Below are 16,748 nucleotides of genomic sequence, written 5' to 3'. Positions count from 1 at the left end.
GCTACCTTCAAGATTGCCTTGTTACTAACACTGGAAACTTGGCTTGAGTTTTCACTTCCACTGACAATATCCATCCAAGCATTGTCTGTTTGTAGGCTTTAAGGTGACTTTGCATATTTCTACTCTAATTCATTTAAATGATCTCAGAGGTAATTCAAAGAGGGCAATATTACTTCCAAGTTCTTCATGGAAGCCTCAAAGTTGCTCCTAAGAGCTGGCGACACTGAGCGTTGTACCTGAAAATCAAAAACTTTTAAGAGCTCTCCCTGCATCTCAGAACATCCTCAATTCTCTAGGCCTGATTTTCTTAGGGTCTCTATGCTTCCCTTCTTACCACAAATAGAGACCGATGGGTGGATGACCCAGTGAGCAAGGTATTAAATGCGTTGTTGAAGGTTGCTGCTTTTCCTGCGTCCTGTAAATGACTACATGAGCTAGTCAGACTGTTACAGAATAGGATCAAGGCAAACATTTTGATATATCAGACAAGAATTTATTAAGTACCTTTAGGCATAGCACAGTTGCCATTTTGCTATATGGTATCTGGATAAATGGAATTCTAAAGTTATAGAAATAAGGGAGCAAATTTCTTATATGTTACCAGTATATTGATGAGTTTCAATTTGAACTTTTGTACAAAATCCCAATTCATTTTATTTGTAGTACTAAGATTTCTGTGCACATACTCATTTTATTATACTTACACAAAAAGCCCGTAAACTGCCTTGAAATCCTTGGGTATATTCTTTTAGGATAGGAAGAACAATTTCTAAAACATAAATCATTTTGTCATTTGTCTTTGCATGGCCATTTTAGATAAATAATTGAAATTTTTTTAGGAAAGAACTTACTTAGTTACTAACCAAACTCGAAAAGAAATGTTAACACTATACTTAATTTTTCTGAAATAGAATTTTTATAAATATTTTGGGGGCACATGAACTTACAATAAGATACCTACCTAGACTCATTTTGGTGAATCTCTGCTTTTCTTCCATCTTTACAGCAAGTTCTACTACATGGTCTCAAGCTTATTACTAGAAACTTACTAACCTTATCCTAAACCACCCATCTGAAACTATGATGTTTAACGTGCTTTATGTATTATTAACATGTCCTAACATATAGTTTCTCCGTTTTTTGACTCTAAAGTATTTCAATAATTAAAATGAGATAAATTTTTTTTCCAAAACAAAATATTTTATTTATTTTTGTTTTCAATATAACATCCAGATATTTACTTAATATAAATAAAAGCACATCTCTTGTATGTTGAAACAAGAATATATTTTTCTTTAACCATCCACTTATAATTTAAGCTTTTGTTTAGGGGTCTAGACAGGAGCTCTGGTAGACCCAGTATTTTACCTACATAATTCTTGAACCTGTTTGAAAGCGAAGCAGCAGTGGTGGTACTTTCTCCTCCCAAAACCAGGACACTGCCCGCTCTGAAGCACACAGCTCTTTGGTGTGTGTATTTATGAGTGTGTTCTAGTGATGAGAGTGGAGCTTTTAAAACAAGTTCGCTTATTCCCACTGGACTTTGGCTGAACAGCTGGAGGCAAGAATTCCTAACTTAGTCTTGTACTCAGATTCCTTTCTACTATTTGGGGAAAGCCAAAAACTTCTATTCTCCTTTTTAGACAGATTTGAGAATCGTATTAAAAAGAGTGTACCTTAGCCTACACGCATTTAGGTCACAAGGTACCATGAATCATTCTGTCAAGTTAGAACCTGCATTTTCAAATGATGCCTAACCTAGATCCTGAACCAGAGCAGGCATTCAGTAAATATTTGGTGAATGATTGAGGCAGTACCTCGGGAACTAAGGACAGTCCTTTATCTAAGACAGCCTTGTCCTTTCTGAACAATTCGCTGCTTTGCAGTAACTAGAGTGAAAAAGATCTAATCTTAACCGGTGTGGCTGAGTATAGAAGGAAAGGTGATACCTTAGGCTAACAGCTATTAAGGTTGTAGTGTAAAACTTGATGTTACATTAGGAAGCAAATAGACAGTCAATGCATTTATCAGTGTGCAAGTGATAAGACATACCAGATGTCTTATATTTCAGTGCCTGGTTCCTTTCCTCCTCCCATCACCTTTTTCTGGAAATATAATTGTTATGCATTTGCTTCTAATAGTTCTGATCACTATTTACTGAAAATTTAGATGCAAATAACACTCTGCCAAAGGGTATGGGGGATATAAACATGAGTAAGAACTCTTATTCCCTCTACCTTGTCAGAAGCAAGTCCATTTTCTTCAAGCTAAAATTTCCAGTTGTTACACAGTGAGGTAGAGTGGACAAAAAAGGTTTTAAGATTCAGAATGGTTAGAATTTTGGCTCTGCTATATATCAGCTGTTTGACCTTGGGCACGTTATTTCCCTTAACCTCTAAATTGGAAATAATTAATAAGCCTTTTAAGAGAGATTGTGAAGCTTTAGATGAGAACATAGACAAAGCACTTCATTTTGTGCTTAATGAATGGCGAAACCAATCTAGTACCAGTTCAGGTTCTTTCGTTTTTTTAGCACGCTACCCCTAATAGGTGGTCAAATGTTTGTCAGATTATCCCTGATTAGTAACTCTTTCTAGATCCAGTTGAAGATTTAAATATTTAAATGGTGCTGGTTCTCGCAACTGCTATTGTTTGAGAACGAAGATTGAGAATTTGTTCTCAGGTAAACTATACTGGCAAAATAATTGACAGACTATTTCCAGGATATATCATATCTGCCTACTTTTTCAATTTAAGCATTCTGTAAAGCTTTTTTTTCTTTAATATCAAGACCCTGGGTAGCATTAAGTTGTGTTTATATTCATTTGTCTGTGACTTATCACTGAGAGGATTCTTTTTATTTTTTATCTAATAAATATTTTTTTATTGATGTTTTAATGGTTTCTAACATTGTGAAATTTTGGGTTGTACATTTTTGTTTGTCCATCACCATATATATGACTCCCTTCACCCCTTGTGCCCACCCCCCACTGCCCCTGGTAACCACAGTCCAGTTTTCTCTGTCCATGTGTTGGTTTATATTCCACATATGAGTGAGATCATACAGTGTTTGTCTTTCTCTTTCTGGCTTACTTCACTTAACATAATACGCTCCAGGCCCATCCATGTTGTTGTGAATGGGATGATTTTGTCTTTTTTTACGGCTGAGTAGTATTCTATTGTATATATATACCACATTTTCTTAATCCAATTGTCAGTCGAGGGACACTTAGGTTGCTTCCACTTCTTGGCTATGGTGAATAATGCTGCAATGAACATAGGGGTGCATAAGCCTCTTTGGATTGTTGATTTCAGGTTCGTTGGATAGATTCCCAGTAGTGGGATGGCTGGATCATAGGGCATCTCTATTTTTAATTCTTTGAGGCATCTCCATACCGTTTTCCATAGAGGCTGCACCAATTTGCATTCCCACCAGCTGTGTATGAGGGTTCCTGTTTCTCCACATCCTCTCCAACATTTGTTGTTTTTTGTCTTGGTGATTATAGCCATTCTAACGGGCGTGAGGTGGTATCTTAGTGTTGTTTTGATTTGCATTTCCCTGATGATTAGTGATGTTGAACATCTTTTCATGTGCCTACTGGCCATCTGTATATCTTCCTTGGAGAAGTGTCTCTTCATTTCCTCTGCCCATTTTTTGATCAGGTTGTTTGTTTTTTTGTTGTTCAGTTGTGTGAGTTCTTTATATATTATGGAGATCAACCCCTTGTCAGATGTATGTTTTGCAAATATTCTCTCCCAGCTGGTTGGTTGTCTGTTCATCTTGATTCTGGTTTCATTTGTCTTATAAAAGCTCTTTAATCTGATAAAGTCCCACTTGTTTATTTTTTCTTTAGTTTCCCTAGTCTGGGTAGGCATGTCATCCGAAAAGATTCCTTTAAAACCAATGTCAAATAGTGTGTTGCCTATATTTTCTTCTATGAGTTTTATAGTTTCAGGTCTCACCTTCAGGCCTTTGATCCATTTTGAGTTAATTTTTGTGAATGGCAATAGCACATAGTCCACTTTCATTCTTTTGCATGCAGCTATCCAGTTTTCCCAACACCATTTACTGAAGAGACTTTCCTTTCTCCATTGTATGTTCTTAGCTCCTTTGTCGAAAATTAGCTGTCTGTATATGTGTGGTTTTATTTCTGGGCTTTCAATTCTGTTCCATTGATCTATGTGTCTGTTTTTGTACCAGTACCATGCTGTTTTGATTACTATTGCTTTGTAGTATGTTTTGAAGTCAGGGATTGTGATGCCTCCTGCTTTGTTCTTTTTTCTTAGGATTTCTTTAGCTATTCGGGGTCTTTTGTTGCCCCATATAAATTTTAGTATTCTTTTTTCTATTTCCGTGAAGAATGTCATTGGGATTCTGATTGGGATTGCATTGAATCTGTAGATTGCTTTAGGTAATATAGACATTTTAACTATGTTTATTCTTCCAATCCACGTGCATGGGATATCTTTCCATTTCTTTATGTCATCATGGATTTCTTTCAATAATGTCTTGTAGTTCTCATTGTATAGGTCCTTCACCTCCTTGGTAAGATTTGTTCCCAGGTATTTTATTCTTTTTGATGCAATTGTAAATGGTATTATCTTTTTGAGCTCTCTTTCTGTTAGTTCATTATTAGCATACAGAAATGCAACTGATTTTTGTAGATCGATTTTGTACCCTGCAACTTTGCTGTAGTTGTTGATTGTTTCTAATAGTTTTCCAACAGATTCTTTAGGGTTTTCTATATATACAATCATGTCATCTGCAAATAGGGAGAGTTTCACTTCTTCATTACCTATTTGGATTCCTTTTATTCCTTTTTCTTGCCTAATTGCTCTGGCCAAAACCTCCAGTACTATGTTGAACAGGAGTGGTGAGAGTGGGCAGCCCTGCCTCGTCCCTGTTCTCAGAGGAATGGCTTTCAGTCTTTCCCCATTGAGTATGATGTTGGCTGTGGGTTTGTCATATATGGCCTTTATTATGTTGAGGTACTTTCCTTCTATTCCCATTTTATTGAGAGTTTTTATCATAAATGGATGTTGTATCTTGTCAAATGCCTTCTCTGCGTCTATTGAGATGATCATGTGGTTTTTATTCTTTGTTTTGTTGATGTGATGTATCACGTTGATTGATTTGCGGATGTTGAACCATCCCTGCGTCCCTGGTATAAATCCCACTTGATCATGGTGTATGATCTTTTTAATGTATTGTTGTATTTGGTTTGCCAATATTTTGTTGAGGATTTTTGCATCAATGTTCCTCAGCGATATTGGCCTGTGATTTTCTTTCTTTGTATTGTCTTTGTCTGGTTTTGGTATCAGGGTGATGTTGGCCTCGTAGAATGATTTAGGAAGTGTTCCATCTTCCTCTATTTTTTGGAATAGTTTGAGAAAGATGGGTATTAAATCTGCTTTGAATGTTTGGTAAAATTCACTGGAGAAGCCATCTGGTCCTGGACTTTTATTTTTTGGGAGGTTTTTCATTACTATTTCAATCTCTTTACTTGTTATTGGTCTATTCAGGTTCTCCATTTCTTCTTGGTTCAATTTTGGGAGGTTGTATAAGTCTAAGAATTTATCCATTTCTTCTAGATTGTCCAATTTGTTGGCATATAATTTCTCATAGTATTCTCTTATAATCCTCCGTATTTCCGTGGTATCCGTTGTAATTTCTTCTCTTTCATTTCTAATTTTATTTACTTGAGCCTTTTCTCTTTTTTTCTTAGTAAGCCTGGCTAAGGGTTTGTCGATTTTGTTTATCTTCTCGAAGAACCAACTCTTTGTTTCATTAATCCTTTCTACTGTTTTTTTGGTCTCAATTTCATTTATTTCTGCTCTGATTTTTATTATTTCTCTCCTTCTGCTGGCTTTGGGCTTTGTTTGTTCTTCTTTTTCTAGTTGTGTTAGGTGTAATTTAAGGTTGCCTATTTGGGCTTTTTCTTGTTTGTTAAGGTGGGCTTGTATCGCTATGAGTTTCCCCACTGAGAGGATTCTTAATGAAGACTTTCATCTAGGAGTTAATCAGGACTAGGCAATTGAAGTTTTGCAGCTCAGCTTTTGCGCTTAAATTGTTTTCCCTGAATTTGTAAATATTTTCCTTAGAATCTTTTCCTCAAGCTATTGCTTCTTTTATCTTGAATTGGATCAAATTCTTCCTTTCCAGAAATGTTTTTGATGTTTAGTCTTTGTGGTCTCTTTTATCACATTTCCCCCATTTTCGGAGGCCCAGCTCACTCTTGGCTTTTCGCCTTCCTTTGGACGAGGTTCTTACAGGCTTGTGTCACTGTATTCTTCCTTTGCTCTACATGATTATACCCCCTGAATGCTTAATTCAGCTCGGTTAAGCATCACATATATTTGTGGAATACTACTGCACCGATGAGGTGGGAAGTAGTGAGGTTTTGCTGCCAATGGTCTTACAACCAAGGGCAGAAGTAAAAAACAGAGAACATGTTAAGATTAAGTAACTTAAAATGTTTCAAGGCAGATCAATATCACAAAATGGAAAATCAAGAAAGCGGCAAAAAAGCTGCTGGAGTTTTCAGGAAGGAAGTAGGGCCTGGGAAAGCCGGGGAGAAGAGGAGGCGGCAAGATTTATTTCATTAGCCTTTATTAATACGTTATTGGGCAGGAGTATTAAGAGTCAGTTCTAATGCGCAGACGACTCTCGATTAGGAGGTGACAACCCCTCCGCGCTATTTCGGGACGCAAGGTCACCGGCTGGCAAGGGGTTTGCATCCCGGCTGCCAGTTTCTCGCGCCATCGGTGCGCCCCGCTCTTCCTCCGACTCCAGCTGGTCCTTAAAGCGCTGGCTGGCGGCTCGCCCATCCAGGCGGGTCCGCACCGCGCCCCGGGCTTGGGCCCGCCCAGCCGACGTCCCCTTCGGCGCAGGCACCTGCCTGGCCGCCCCGCTCGGCGGGGTCCTGCGGCGCCTCGGGGAAGCGCGGCGATTGGCTGAGGCTCGGGGCTGGGGCTCAGCTCCAGCGGCGCTTGACAACCGCAGTCTGCTAGAGGCTGAGCCGAGCGGTCGGCGGCCCGGGAGGGGCAGACGCGAGGAAGGACGGGCTGACGAACTGATGGATTGACGCGCGGGTGGCAGGAGGGAGGACCGAAGCCAAGCCCAGACGCCGCCCTCGCGCTCCCGCCTCAGCCCAGAGCCGGCCGCTTCGGGGCCCCGTCTGTCGGCCTCTCAGCCGCTTTCTCCTCCGCCGCTTCTCCAGGCTCGCCCAGGAGCCCTCAGGTGAGCGACTCCGGGAGGCGGAGGCGGGGTCTGGCCGCGCTGCACACCTCGGGTTGCCATGGTCACCCGTCGCCGCCTGTCATCACTAGACAGGGCTCCGACCCAGGCGACCCCAAGAGTGACGTTCGCGGGCCGGGAGAAGGGTCTTGGGTAGGCTTAGGTGCTGACCGGGTGGGGACTGGGGTCGTGGGTGAGGCCCGGCGCCGCTAGATGAGGACTTGGGAACAGCCGGGCCCGGATTCGAGGCCGCCGCTCCTGGACCACACCTTCCGCTCCCTGCCAGCCCAGCTCTCGCCCTGGCACTGTCCACCCCTGAGCAGTAAGCGAGCGCAGCGTTCGTGCCCACCTCGCCAATGCTGAGAGGCGGCAGGAGAGCTCATTGCGCTGATTCTTCCCCCGCCGAGCCCGGGCGAGAACCGAGGGGCGCGCTTGCGTCCCTTTCTGGGCACGCCTTGGCCGGGAGGAGGGGAGAGAGCTGCGGGGCTGGGAGCCGAGCCTCGGCGCAGGGCAGCCCCGCGGGGGACGGGTTTGGCCTTTCTTATGTCAGCGGTCAGGAGAAGCAGGCCGGCGGGGGTCGGGGAGAGGGGCAGCGACTGGATTTGCACTGGGGTTGTGCCGGGGCGGGGAGCAGCGGGGGCTCCTGCTTAGAAGACACGGGAGGTTGTAGAACTCATAGGGTTAAACCGCTTTTCTGTGTTGGGGAGAAAGAGATTGGGGCTCTAGCTCTAGGGCGAGGCCTTGGGCAAAAGCGGCGGGGGCGGGATAGGCAGGGGCGGCATTTGACCAGCATTTGATTTTTCTTCTCTATACCCAGACGTGCAGTCAATAACCACGCATGGTGTCTGAGCGGAGCGTTTTTGGCAACTTGGTTCTGTCTGCATAATGAAAGGAGAAGTCTTTGTTCCACCCAGATTCATAGGTTGTGATCCTAACACTTATTTCCCTCCCTTTGTTGTAGACTTCATAGAATGCTTCAAGAAGTTAATGGCACAGAAATTAACATGTAGGTTTTTAATATGCTATAAATCTTTTTTTTCACAGTAAATCCAAATAGAATTTTTTTTGTCTCCAGTGTTGGGATGTGTTGCATTGAAATTTGACTAGAAAGGAGAAACGCCTAAGAGCCCATTTTCCTTTATATGGCATATTCTCCAGGTCTCATTTAGGAGGAAGATGTAATGAATAATTTTATCTTACGTTTTAGAGGGTAGATTGTTTCCACACAGGAAAGAAAAATTATTATACAGTGACCAAGCAATTAAGCCATAACATTATATTGTTAGGTAAAACAAACAAACTTGAATTTAGATGCTATTATAAATATGTAATTTTCTGTGAAGGGATTTCAACCTCTTTTTTTCCCACCCTCCCACTTCTTAATTCTTTTCTGTTTTTTAAAAAAGCCAGTACTAAGAGAATGTATCATAAGAGAACAGGGGTACTAGCCTATGTTCCTAGTTACATAATTGTGTTCAGCCTCTTTTTCTGTTTGTGAAATCGAGTTTATCAGTTACTAACCGAATGGACAGCATATGATATGCTTCATATATGCCGTTTCAAAATAAGTATGAAAAGATGCAGTTTTCCTTAGTAGCTCAGTAAGCTGGATTTGTTTCCCTTTGCTTTTGATTACAATCTTAGAAGAGCTACTTACCTTAACTATTGACTGTAATTTCTAGATCTGTGAAATGGGGATAATACCTGCTGTTGTTTTAGTCTGGGAATGAGCTCTGAAGTTGAACAAAATAATGTATTTGAAACCATTTTTGGAAAAAAAATTAAGGCATCTGTTGATTACCTGTTAATAGAGTGGAGCATTGGCAGGGATAATTAAAATTTTATGCATGATCTATTTAGCATTTCTAGGTCCAGAACCTTATTTCTTACGATGACCTTAAAGGGCTCATGGGAACTATTAAGGTGTATGCTTACTCCTTGGCAGAGGTTCTTTATTACTGTGGTGACATGGAGGAAAGGGTGTTTCCTCCCTATATGTGGGTCAGGATTGCTTTCCTGCTTTCAGTAGGATATTCTCATGTTTTAGAAAATAAGGCTGTGGCTACTAAGTCGAACTGAAGCTTCGTTTGGTATTAAAGAACCCTTAGTGTGGATCACTGGTTCTTGAATAACCAAGAAATAGCCTACTTTATCCCCTCTGACCTATGCTTTCCAAATAGGAGTATTTGCACTGTTAGAAATAAGCTGCAATGTGCCAAGAGAAAAATCTGTGATTGTATAACATGGCACACACTTATGGAATTGTGATCAATTTCACTTGAAGACTTGGGTAAAAAATATTGTTTTCATATTAAAACACAAAAAGATGACATGGAGAATGTAATATTCACACTAATTTCTCAGGTAAAATTCAAAGACTTTGAAGAAATTTCATGCCTAAGTGTTCTCTGGGGATGTGTTCAGTTTCTTCTGCCCTAATGGAGAAAAGTTTAAGAAGCATTGCCTTAGACTTACTCAGCTAGTGAATGACAAATCACTACATAGCGCAAGAAATAAGTTGAATTCCGGTATCTAAAACTTTGTCTGACAGTGGGCTCAAGATTACTTGAATTCTAATTATCCCCTCTTGTTTTTACTGCTGTAAAGGTCAGAATGTTGTAGTGGAAAGGTCACAGGGTTTTATTCAGATGGACCTGCCTGTCCTCCCATTCTTGCTTCTGCCCTTTTTGCTGTGTGATCTTAGACAAGCACCTAATATCTCTGAGTATTAATGATCTGTAAAATGAAATTATAGAGTTGTAAGGATTACATAGATAATGTATGGGAATATTTAGCATAGGGCTTGACATAGTAGATGCACAATAAATGTTAGAACCTTTTCCCTTCCCATCTCTGCATATTAGGGTATCAGCAGTCCTTCAAACTCATTCTTAGCAGGAAGCCTCATTACTCTGAACTTCCATAGCATTTTATTTCTTATTCTTTTATGATATTCTTTGTATTTTATGTATATTATTTTTATACAGAAGACTTGAATCTAAGTCTCTAGGCTCCAAATCCAATGCTGACCCATGCCTAAGAATACTTTTTTTTTTGCCATTTAATTTTGAGACCGTTACATTGAATAGCCAAAGCTTACGTATTTTTTCAACTGATTTTTCTTCCCTTTTGTTTTGAATTTGTTTCTGTTTGACTGAAAAGATACCCTTGCAAATCACCACACACTCCTTTATAAGCCCTTCTTTCATGTTTTATCTTCTTGTTAACCATAGTAACTCAATCACTGTATCCCAGGGATGCAGCATGGTGCAAGCACAGAGTAGACACTCAGATATTTTTAAATGAATACTGACTTCAAACATGTATCACCACAAGTAGGAGTTGCTTCATGTGGCATCTTGAATGTAATCGATCTAATTAAGAATCCCAATATTTTAAAATTACACCTAAAATATTTTTAAAAACAAGGTAAAACTTTTTCCCGGGTAAATTTTTATGCTTGATCCACAGCACACTAGCTCTCCCAGCATGTTATTAGCAGCCCTTTTGACACACTGTCCCTACCAAGGGTATGGGCTCTGAAGGGGAGGAATTTATATTTATTAAGCACCAGTCACATGCTTGCCACTCTGCTAGGAGCATTATCTCACTTTGTAAGTCAACACTCTATTTTATAGAGAAACAGTACTACATGAAAAAGGACATACAAATATTATACTATTTATACTTGATACGTTTGATTCAAATAATGAATTCTATGAAATGAATGAATTTCTATGGCTAAGTACCATGTTTTGTGACTTTTGTTGATGTGTTGAAAAAGAAAATGGAAACAAAATCTGTGAGAAAACTTTATAGAACTGAGCTAAAATTCGAGCCTTAATGTCCATTTTTGGTTTAACTTTTTTTTTTTTTTACAATATTTTGAAAGCTTGGAGATAGAATTGAGTTGGTTTTCTTTCCAACTTTCAGAAAAGCTTTGGAAATGAAATTCTAGGAAATGCAAAAACAGTATGTAAGGAACAGATGATGATGTAAAGCAACTTTAGGTGTTCGGGTATATTCATTGTATAGTGCCCACAGCATGGGAAGTGTTAGTTTTACTGTACACAGTTGCTGACCAGGCCACACCTGGAATATTGTGTTCTATTTTGGGTGGTTTTAAGAGGGAGATTAACAGATGTTCAAAGGAGAATGACCAGAGTGGTAGGGGATCTGCAAGCTATGTGAAGAATGGTTGAAGGAAGTAAGGGAATAGACGTGATTATGGTCCCATTTAAATGTGTGAAAGTTTTTAACATAACAGACTTGTCGTATGCTGACCTTGAAGACATAATTAGATAAAAGTTACAAGAAAGTAGATATCAATTCAGTATTAGGAAAAAAAAAACCCACCTTTTTATACTTGTGAAAAAAATTGAAGGAGTTCTGTATTATCTATTGTTGTGTAAAAATTACCCCATAACTTAGTGGCTTAAAACAACAAATATTTATCTCACTGTTTCTGAGGGTCAGGCATCTGGGGGTAGCCCAGCTAGGTGCCTCAGATTTAACATCTCTCTTGAGATTGCAGTCAAGCTGCCACAGGGGCTATGGTCTCACCTGAAAACTCGACTCAGGGATGATGTCCTTCCGAGCTCAATGACGTGAGCCTCTGTTCCTTGTAGGCTATTGGACTGAGGGCTTCCATTCCTCACTGGCTGTTGACTGGAGGCTTCCCTCAGTTCTTTGTCACTTGGATCTTTCCACAAGGTTGCCTCATGACATGGCAGCTGGCTTCCCTCACAGTGAGCAGTCTGAGAGAGGGCACATGTCTGCACTCAGGACAGATACTGCAGTCTCTATAAATCTTGGAAGTGACATCTTAATATTTCCACTGTACTCTTGGGTAGAAGTCAGCCACTAAATCCAGCCCACAGTCAAGGGCCAGGGACTGCAAAGGGGTGTAAACACTAGTAGGCTCATTGGTGGCCATCATAGAGACTGCCTTCCACAGGTGCCCTAGCGGGTATAGGAATTTTCTGTCATTGGAGGCATTTATGTAGAGGTTGGCAGACCATCTACCAGAGATAAGTATTTGGATATTCTGTACTAAATAGGAGAGTATCTTCCAACTCAATTCTCTGATAAAAATATAAATGCTAAGGAAGTAGAAAAGCTAAGGATGGAAAACTTTAATAGGTAATTATATAGTATATACTCTATTGTACTTCTCTCAGTAGTTAATGCTTGTATAATTTTGGCTTTTTCAGTACATTTTCAAGTTTTTGTGACTCTTGGTTCAGTACGTTTCCTTATATGTTTCTGAATGTTGACCTACTGACTTAAACCATTTTTTATGTAGTTCAGTTTTTGAAGCATATGCAAATACCTTAAGTTCTGCTTTTCTCTTTGAAAACAAAAAAGTAAGTGTGAAAGTAAAAAAAAGAACGTGAAGGACAAATTTCTTTTGTTTGTTTTGCTTTTTTTTGTTTGTTTTGTTTTGAGGAAGATTGATCCTGCACTAACATCTCTTGCCAATCTTCCTTTTTCTTTTTTCTCCCCAAAGCCCCAGTACATAGTCATATATCATAGTTGTAGAGTTGTAGCTCTTCTGTGTGGGACGCCGCCTCAGCATGGCTTGATGAGCTGTGAGTAGGTCTGCGCCCAGGATCCGAACTGGTCAACCCTGGGCCACGAAGCAGAAGGCGAGAACTTAACTGGTACTGCTACGCCACGAGGCCGGCCCCTGAGGGACAATTTTAATCTATTTTACAAAGCATGCTTTTGGTACCTTGGCTTTAGGTGTGACAGAAAACTATACTGGAGGTCTCATCATATAATAAAAGGTGAAATTGTGTTCTTAGGTAAAGCATCCAGCAAATAAATAAGGTAAAAACACACAAGCAAATAAATGAGGAATACTATATGAATTTATATGAATATTTTACTTTGATCTTAGTTAATATAGCATAAATTTGTGATTAGAGTTTAAAATTTTTATTACAAATATTAGTATTAAACTTTCTACATTACTTATTTACGTGTGTTTATAGGTTGAAACTATGCTTAATAAACATTTGAATTTTCACTTTGAGCTGCTGTGGTGACTTAAGGAATACACTGTTTAAAACGACTTTAATTCTTTGCATGATTAATACCTAAAGCTTTTGGCTGAGAGTCAGGAGACCTTGAGTCCTTAGCTCTGCCTAATGTCTAATAATAATTGTATAATCAAGTGGTGGCACTGTTGCTCTCTGGTAAGTAGGATTCACATTTTGAATTGTTTTAAAGAATGCACTTGCTTTGGTCTGTCCATACTTAACCTGCCGGGTTTCTCTTGAGATCAGTCACACAATTTGTGAGTTTTCTGACTGGAAAAGTTTGGAGTCTGAGACCAGAGAACGCAGCAGAGGTCTGATGGGTCTTAAACAGTTCCATCTATTTAGCAAATTAGCTAAAAAGTGTATTATTTAAGAATAAAATAAAATTCTCTACACATTTTGTTTTTAGATCTAAAATTCTTATGCATTAAATTAACACCCTAATTTTGCTTTTAGTTGTGCTCAAAAACTAAATTATGTTTAATAGTAAAGCATTGTAGCAATACACTGTTATAATTTATCTAGATTTACCCATATTTGGTGTAGGTTTTCATAGATTTTGAAAACTGAAGTTCGTTTTAAACTTGAAAGTTAAGCAGTTAAACTTTAGAGTTCTTAGATCTAAGTATTTCTTTTTGGAGGTTCCCTTCGCTTCTGTCAGTTTCAATACTGCTTATTTTTTGATGACAGTATTCATTTAGGTAATGTAATATAAAAATTAAGTGGGGTTTATTAAGTAAGGGTTAGGAAGTATATTTATTAGACCTGGAGATATCTTTTAAAATAAAAAGCAATCTTTACTTTCATTTTAGTTTCTTACACAGTTAAGCTAATACTTTTTGTCTCTTTAGCTAAAAGTGCATATTTAAAAGGCTGGTTAGATTGTTATTAATGCAGACTTCTAGATTATTTACCTACCCTGTTAACATAGAACTAGGAACCTCTGTTGGAATAGTTTTTAAAAATTATTTCAGTAAATGAAGCTTTTTCATTTTGGCATATTTAGGTAACTCTTTCTGTATCCATTTTATGTTTTCTTTTGTTTTTGTAAGGTATCTTTGCCCTTCCCTTTCTTGGGAATCAGTATGATATAGCAGAAAGAGCTTTAGAATCTGGAAGACTTACGGTTCCAATCTTGACCTAGGGAGGTAACCTTTGGCTTCTGTATTTCCTTCCTTTCTTCTTCCCTGCCTTCCTCCTTTTCTCCCTCTTTCTCTCTTTCTCTGTGTCTGTCTCTCTCTCTCTTTGCCTGTCCTCCCTGTCTCTGTATTTCTGTCTCTCTTTCTCAGTCAGAAATTCTAATTTTCATTGCTATAAAGCTTAGGATATGAATTGAGGAGGAGACAGTTTCTTGTCTGGCTACTGACATAAGGCAGCCCAGATGTTTAAGAAACTAATGAAAAATTGATCTAAAAATTAATCTAGAAAAATACATATTTTTGCCTCCTCTTTGTCCTTTTGTTTGTTTTGCTACCCTGTTAAATAGGTTCCCTCCGGTACTCCAGTACTTTTGAAAGATTTCCTGGATGGTGTTGACATGGACGCTGATATCAGGACTCACGTCCTGACACACTTCTGAAAGAAGTATTCAGCTGCCAGTGAGATATGTTTAGCCTTAATGTAAATACTGGGCTAATTTCTTAACCTTACAAAGCCAAGTGTCTTCATCTGTGAAATGGGGATGAACTTGCCTATCTCAAAGGATTGTTATAAGGATCAATTAAACAATATAAGTAAAGATCCTAGAATAGTACCCTATAGTTTTTGCATTGTAAATATAGCAGTTAATCCTATCTTTGGGATTCTACTCTAGTTGGTACTTTGATAGAAGACAACCTCTGAGATCTAATCCTATAATTGTTTTTTCATTTTCATAGTTTTTTCTCTTTACAATTAAAAATTGTATTCATACAAGAAATGTGTGTATAAACATTACTTGTATAAACATACAAGTAATGCATGAATATATGTTGGTTGTAAACCATTCAGATAATACAAACGATGAAGAGTAAAAAAAGTCTACCTTCAACCCCCTTCCCTTCCTAGTTCCCTGTCCTCCATCTAATCCCATTCTTCTCTTCAGAAGTGACCATTCTGAACAGTTTGATATGTATTCCTTCAGACCTTTCTTTGTTATTTATTTAGACACAGAGATATTAGGCCCTCTCTTAAAAAAAAAAAAAAAAGGGCCTATTTATATTCATCCATTCAGCAAATATTGGTAGCTGTATTGTTTTGTGATATGCCTTTCCATTGTTAGGATGCGTAGATCTACATCACTGCATTAGTGTTTTATAGTGTGAATTTACCATAATTTAACAGTTCTCCTATTGATGGGAGCTCACTTTATTTCTGGTTTTTCTTTATTACAAGAAAGTCTTCAAGGAACATCTTTGTCTATGTATCTTTGTGTATAATTGCCAGTATTTTTGCAGGATATGTTGTTAGAACTGGAATTGGTAAGTCAAAGAGTATATACATTTAAAATTTTCATAGATAAAAATTTTATGCTATCAGATTCTCTCTCAAAATGTCTGTCCCAATTTACATTCTTAACACAATGTATGAAAGAGCGTTACTCACACTCTTGCCAATATTAGATGTTATCAGTTCTTTTTTATTTTTGCAAAACTGGTAGGCCATAAATGGTATCTTAGTTTAATATCACTAGTGAGATTGAACATCTTTTCATAAATTTATCAGTTATTTTGTAGTTCTGTGAGTTGTCCTTATTTAATGTTCAACTGGAATTTTGGGGGGTTATTGATTTGGAGATGCTATTTATGTGTTCTAGATGGTATCCATTGAACTGTTTATGTGTGTTGTATTTAGTCCTAGCTTGTTCCTTGTCTTTTAGCTTTGTTTATGGCAACTTCTGGTAAATGGAAGGTTTACATTTTTAGTGCCAAATTTGACAATTTTTTTCTTTACCTTTTCTAGTTTGTGTGACTTAATTTCACAGTGTGAGTTAAAAATAGTTTTTGCTTCTCTTGTCAATTTTTAGTACTTGAGTAATTATGTTTTTAAAATATTTGTGGGTTTGAATATTGAAAGAACACAAATACTTTAATCTCATAAAGAAAGATTGAAGTAATATTTGAATCAGATCTGAGGAGAGGTCTTGGGTTATAAAAAAAATATATAAATCAGTCTGAAATGTTATTACTTCATTATATACATAATGAATGTTATATTCGTTATATTACTTGTATTTGCAATTGGAAATTTATTACTTATATTTCGTATTTATTATTTTTAAATTTTTTGAATAGGTAATATTTGTACATGGTACAAAATTCAAAAGGTACAAAAGGGTAAATAGTGAAGTCTTCTTCTCAGTTTTTATGCTTTAATTATCCAGTTTTCCTTCTTGGAGGCAACCACTTTTAGCAGTTTCTTCTATCTTTTTCAAGAGATTTTATACATATATACAACATAACGTTTATATTAATTGAATTCTTTTCTTT

General features: G+C 38.1%; 1 protein-coding gene across 6 annotated transcripts in view; it reads left to right on the top strand.

The window, feature by feature from the left end:
- Positions 1-7,005: 7,005 nt before the first annotated feature.
- The window catches only part of WDR47 (WD repeat domain 47), a 62,104-nt gene continuing 52,361 nt past the window's right edge, over positions 7,006-16,748 (top strand). For 2 of the 6 annotated variants that reach the window (XM_058538687.1, XM_058538684.1), the window contains exon 1: positions 7,006-7,240. The gene's annotated coding sequence lies outside the window, so the exon portion shown is untranslated. Of the gene's footprint in view, positions 7,241-8,198; positions 8,244-16,748 lie in introns of all 6 variants that reach the window. The other 4 variants (XM_058538689.1, XM_058538688.1, XM_058538686.1 and 1 more) reach the window with 3 other exon arrangements.

The sequence above is a fragment of the Diceros bicornis genome, chromosome 4 (assembly GCF_020826845.1).
Source record: "Diceros bicornis minor isolate mBicDic1 chromosome 4, mDicBic1.mat.cur, whole genome shotgun sequence".
NCBI lineage: Eukaryota > Metazoa > Chordata > Mammalia > Perissodactyla > Rhinocerotidae > Diceros > Diceros bicornis.
Note: the sequence above shows the minus strand (reverse complement) of the source record. Positions and strands in the feature narration are given on the sequence as shown.